Here is a 6,154-nt window from a genome sequence, read left to right as displayed (position 1 = left end):
ATTTCACCCCTCTAGGTCATCACAGAGCACCAGGCTAGGCTCCCTGTAACACAACACTGCAAATTAACCATACTCCAGAAAAAAATATTGCTCGATGGTAGTTTTTTTCTGCCTGTTTTTCTATCCATTGTCTTTGCCCAGGGCTTTGTCACATTACATCATTTACTGCAATGCACTTTTAGCTCTCAAATAGCTGAGAAAAGAAGAGAAGTGAAAGGCAGAAGAGAAAAGAATGGATAGGCCCATCTGAATGCAGAGTTCCAAAGAATAGCAAGGAGAGATGAGAAAGCCTTCTTAAGTGGATGCTGCTGTGCACGAGCCCTAATGAACTGCATTGGCGACATCATCTTATTCTAACTAATTTAAAAAGTAAAATTGTAGGAAAATGTTTTGTAAATAAATGGTACTAGTGGTACTACATAATGACAAAAACTGTGAAAGTGATGTGAAGGCTGTTATCTGGAAAACCCAAATGTAAAAGTGGAAGTCCCAAGGCTATGATCCTGATCTGTAGGTGGAAGCCCTGTCACGAGGGACCGTTTGGATTTGCTTCCAAAATTGGAGTTAATTCTTTAGAACCTCAGCACTTTAATAAGGATAACAAAACTCTCATTCCTTGCCAAAGTTTAATTGAGAAGGCTTTGTTTTCCCCAATGATAGCTCTCCTTCAAAGACTAGACATTGCTTTCTTCCTAAGCTTACTTTTAAGGTTTTGATTGAAGACATTCAAATGCAGGCCTGGCTTCAAAGCATAGTTTGTAACCAAGAAGGATTTCCTGGTTTACATTGCTTAATTAATGATAATATTGATTTGAAAGAAGAAAGAGTTTCCAAATCTCAGCAATTTCCATTAGTGGTAGATGTAACTCCTGTGTAAACAGATAAACCAAAATGTCCCTTGAAAGAATTCAATCTCAAGCTCCTTATTTCACAAGCATCACCCTCTGCTTTGCTTTGCTTTGCTTCCCTCGACCCCTGGTTTTCTCATTCTCCACGTTCAGCATCATGCCCATGCTGTCTCAGCCAGTCCACGGTAATTGCACATGTACTTCTTGTCCTAATCAACAGGGAAGTTTCCACTTAGTGGATTAACCACAATAAATGTATTTACTGAGGCTGGCATGTTTCAGTCAAACAACACATAGCAGCTCCTCTGAAGATCAGAAACAAAATCTAAATCACATGTTATTTGAAAGGTGACTATATTGCCAAACAAGAAAGGAAAAGAAAATGAAGAAAATAAGAGAGAGAAGGGAGGAAGGCCAGAAAGAGGGAAGATGGGAAGAAAGGAAAGAAAGAAAGGGAAGAGGAAAGGGGGAAAGAAAAGCACTAAAAGAAATGAAGAAAGCAGAAGAGGAAAGGCACAGAAAAGGGGGCAGATGCTGTAACTTTAAATAAAAATTTGAAGTTGCATTTTTCCATGGGACTATCTACCTACAATTTCAATGGTTTGGATGTACCACCCACATCACTCTTCTGCTGATGCAAGAACTAAGAAACTGACCTAACAGGGCTTCCCTGGTGGCTCAGATGGTAAAGAATTTGCCTGCAATGCAGGAGGCCATCTGTAGTGCAGGAGACCCTCTGCAATGCAGGAGACTCAGGTTTGAGCCCTGGGTTGGGAAGATCCCCTGGAGGAGGGCATGGCAACTCACTCCAGTATTCTTGCTTGGAAAATTCCATGGACAGAGGAACCTGGTGGGCTACACAGTCCATGGGGTTCCAAAGAGTTGAACACGACTGAGTGATTGAGCATGCATTAATGCAGGCAATATTCCACTGTGTATGTACCAACAAGACCTCAACTGCAGCTAAGATTTACGCTTTACAAGTGCCATCTTGGAGCAGGGTGACCAGCTGTGCAGGTCTTCCTGGGACTATGGAGATTCCCCAGTTGTGGGATTTTCTGTTTTAAACCAAGCATAGTCCAGATGAACTGAAATGTTTTGCATGGGCCTGAGGAATTTTCCAGGGTGAAATTTAGAGTGTTAATACCAAGAAAGTGGTGGGCAAATTGAGAAAAGTTGGTCACTTTGTCTTGTGTCTCTGACTGTAGTGTAGGAAACTCTCCAGTTAATTTTAGGGCATCTTCTGCTTGCCAGCGTCTGCACTAAGTGCTGTACATACTGTAGAGGACTTTCTTCCCCTGCCTGCCTAGCACTCCAGTGTTCTTTGGGAACTGTTTCCCTAACTTCTGTGGCTCTAACCAGGCTTCGTGTATGGGTCCCTTTGCTCCTGTCATCTCTCTGGAAGTGAGAAAGTCAACCAGGCTGGACCAAGCCTAGTAGTTGGCACCAGACACAATGGAAATGGTGATTAGTTGAGGGCCGAACATGTCACACAAGAAAGACAGCCTTTGGGAGAGAACAGTTCCTTTTGCTTCTGGTGAAGACTATCTTTGGTCATCCTGCCCATCATGTATGACCAGGTCAACAGATGCGAAGGAAGTGGAGCAGCAGAGAGAATGGGGATACAGAGCATCCTTTGAGCCCCTGGATCCTGCCATGCCTGAAGCCGACACCATCCCTAGATGGTCCAATTTTATGAGCTAATGCATTCTCTCCCCTTTTAAAGACCTTCTAGCTTTATTGATGTATAATTGACCAATAAAATCAAAAGACATTTACAGTGTACACTGTGGTGATTTGATATATATTCCCTTTTCTAAAGCTAGTCTGAGTTGGGTGCCTCCCACATATAACAGTAGAGTTGTGACTCATAAACTTACATGGACTTAGTCTTCTATTCTGGACTCGGTCCTGTGACACAGGTATAGGAGGAACCATATGAGATCATGGATATTTGACTTCTCTTGACTTCAAATATGGCAATTTCACTTGGTTCAATTTAAGTATTTTCATTTTGTAGATAAGGAAAAAACTCAGTGGTGGTAAGTAGTATGCCTCCTGTTGCACATTTATTCTATAGCAGACCTGGAATCAAATCCAAGTCTGTTTGATTCTAAAGTACATGAATACATTTCCAGTTGTTTATGCTGCCGGACAAAAAGAAATCTCTTGAGAGTTGCCCTTTGCTACCTAACAAATGCCTTGAAAAGACACTGTGTTATGACTCATACCCCGTGTGTAGGAAGCTGTATGTGGTGCCAAACACCTACTTGCTGCGTCCCAAATTCATTTCACTGAATGTATTGTAAAGAGAGGTCAGATACCTAAATGTATCAAGAAAGACAGAAATCCCATACTACACTGGTGTGAATTTACATTCTGGTCTCCAGGAGACCACATATCAGATTTCCAAATTTACTCCAGCTTTGGTTTTCACTGACAATCAAGAGATGCAATTTTTGACAAAGGAAAAATTCTTTACCCTACAGAGGTTGCTTAATTGCTTCCCATAAGTCAAACCTAATGCATTTGTCATGCATTCGTCAGTGAGAAAAGCGTTCTGGTTATTTTCTTTTATGGTAGGCACCCTATGTGTTTGCCCGCTGATACAACAAAATGATGCTTTGCCCAGAAAACGTTTCTTTCCATGGTGGTGTTCTGCATGCTCTAAAAACCTCCGAGTAGTGTTGGGAGAAGCTCCTGTGTCACTTTTTAGCATTTACTGTATGTGAGGTTATCACAATTCAGGATTGTCTGTTAATTTTAACAAGTCATAGAAAACAAAGCTTGTTAGAGCATGGATGCTATTCTATAGTACCTGTCTTTGACATTATCTGCTGATCGTCTCTTTTGCAAGAATTTCCCTCCCTCACTACCTGCTTCTTCGCAGGTGGCACTAGTGGTAATCCGCCTGCCAATCCAAGAGATGCAAGAGGTGCAGTTTGGATTCCTGAGCCAGGTAGATCCCCCAGAGGAGAGAATGCCCACTTGCTCCAATATTTTTGCCTGGAAAATTCCATTGACTGAGGAACCTGGCAGGTTACAGTCCGTGGGGCCGCAAAGAGTCAGACACGACTGAGTGAAGGTATGCACTCCCTGGCTGTGGGCTGCAGTCTTCAGCTACCGCAGCTATAATGCTGAAGCACGGTCAGCAACCTCAAAACAAGCCTTTCTTTTAACTCATCACGGCAGGTTTGAAATGCCCAAGCTCATGCAGCTGGCAAACAAGGAAACTGAGATTCACTCGTTCAACAGATAACATTGAGCTCCTAAGTGCCAATCAGAAGATGCTGATTAAAAATCCAACCAAAGGCTATTTATGTCTTAGCTGATTAAGTTACAAGTGAAAACAATATCATGACAGCTCTGGAGAGAAAATTCAAAAGAGGGACTATATCAAGCAGGATAAGATCTGACATGATCTAATAACGTCAGCAGTGCTGTTTGCCAGAAGTTGCGGATATGGACACACTGGCCAGAACAGCAGCCCAAGTTAGATCATAGTAAGACCAATTAGACAATGCACATATGAAAGCACTCCAAGAGAAAGCTGGTACTGCGTTTCTAATTTCATCTGTGAAAGAGGACAAAGAGAAGGGGAACGTTTGAAATCGTTTTCGAGCATCTCTTCTGAGCCAGGCATTGTCACATGAGAAAAATTCACATGGAGATCCTCTGAGGAAAAGGCATGTCATTTCACATTTTACATCTCTCTGGATATAATTTTCTTTAGGTCTAATGCAAGAATAATGTTCTTTCTGTCTTAGCATTGTGTTGTTGTTGTTCAGTTGCTATATCGTGTCTGACTTTTTGTGACCCCACGGACTTCAGCACACCAGGCTTTCCTGTCCTTCACGATCTCCTGGAGTTTGCGCAAATTCATGTGCATTGAGTCAGTGATGCTATGCAACCATCTCATCCTGTGGCCCCCTTCTCCTCTTGCCTTCAGTCTTTCCCAGCATCAGGGCCCTTTCCAATGAGCTGGCTCTCGGCATCAGGTGGCCAGAGTATTGGAGCCTCAGCATCAGCGTTGTCTTAGTTTGTGTCTGACGCACTGCAGATCTCCAATCAATGGTCATCCTCCTGGCAAACTCTTAGTTGATTCCCCGTGTCGATTTCGCTATTTGTTTTTACTAACGGAGGCCTTGTCTGTTTGGGGGCAGAAATGGCACCCAGTAATACCCATCTTCCCAGACTCCCTGCGACCAGGGAAGGTCATGTGAGCCACCCAGCAGGAACAATGATGCACCCAGCAGGGTTGATGGAAGAGGTTGCCAGGAAACCTCCTAAAGGAGAAAGACAGCTGGTGCCACATGTTCAGATTTTGCTCTTTGTGTTTTGCCTTCATGCAGAAGGCAGTCATGACATTGATGTAAACTTGACATTTTGTGATTGTGATAAAGAGTTCCATAGGCCAAGATGGAAGAGCAGAAAGGCAGTAGTAACCTGGGTCTCTGATGACCTTGTGAAGCCATTGTACCAACCCGTGACTGCATATCTCTAAACTCACTTCTGTTTAAAAATAGGTGTACCATAAGCAAGCCACTGTTGAGTCAGGTCACTGAAGTTGCATTTCTGCTACATGAGGTCAAACATTTTCTAACAGCCCAGCTTTTCTGCCCCTCCTCGTCCTGTTCTGAATATGGACAACCTTCACATTTGCGTATTGTACTTCATGGTTGCAAAAGATGCAGCCTCTCTTTGAACAAACTTTCTGGAATAGCTCATTTTTCTTTCTAGATGAGGCATTATTTGGCTGCCAGTATAACAGAATTCTGCTCGAAAGAAAACAGCAATTAAACATGTCTTTTTTTTAAAACCAGCCATCCAATACACAATTATGATAGCCTACAAAAACAGCTCCAACCTGGCTAAATGACTGTGCTGAGCTTGGTTTTGCCAACCATGGCAACATCAGAGAAAACAGAAGAAAAAAATCAGAATTTAAAATAAAATAGGACATCCAATGGAACTGATATAAGCCAAGAATTCATGAGGCTTCTTTTGAGACTTGCACTCCTGTTATGTCAGCAGTGAAATTTGGTAGAAGAAAAGCAAAGACTTTCAGGGCAGAGAATCCAGGTTCAAATCCCCACTGATCCCTTACCAGCTGTAGAGTTTGACAAAGTCTCTTCCTTGTGGCTCAGCTGGTAAAGAATCCACCTGCAATGCAGGCAGACTGGGAAGATCTGGGATTGAGAAGATTCCCTGGAGAAGGGAAAGGCTACCACTCTAGTATTCTGCCTGGAGAACTCCATAGACTGTATAGTTCATGGGGTCACAAAGAATTGGACATGGCTGAGCGG

Source organism: Capricornis sumatraensis, chromosome 7, assembly GCF_032405125.1.
Source record: "Capricornis sumatraensis isolate serow.1 chromosome 7, serow.2, whole genome shotgun sequence".
Taxonomy (NCBI): Eukaryota; Metazoa; Chordata; class Mammalia; order Artiodactyla; family Bovidae; genus Capricornis; species Capricornis sumatraensis.
Note: the sequence above shows the minus strand (reverse complement) of the source record.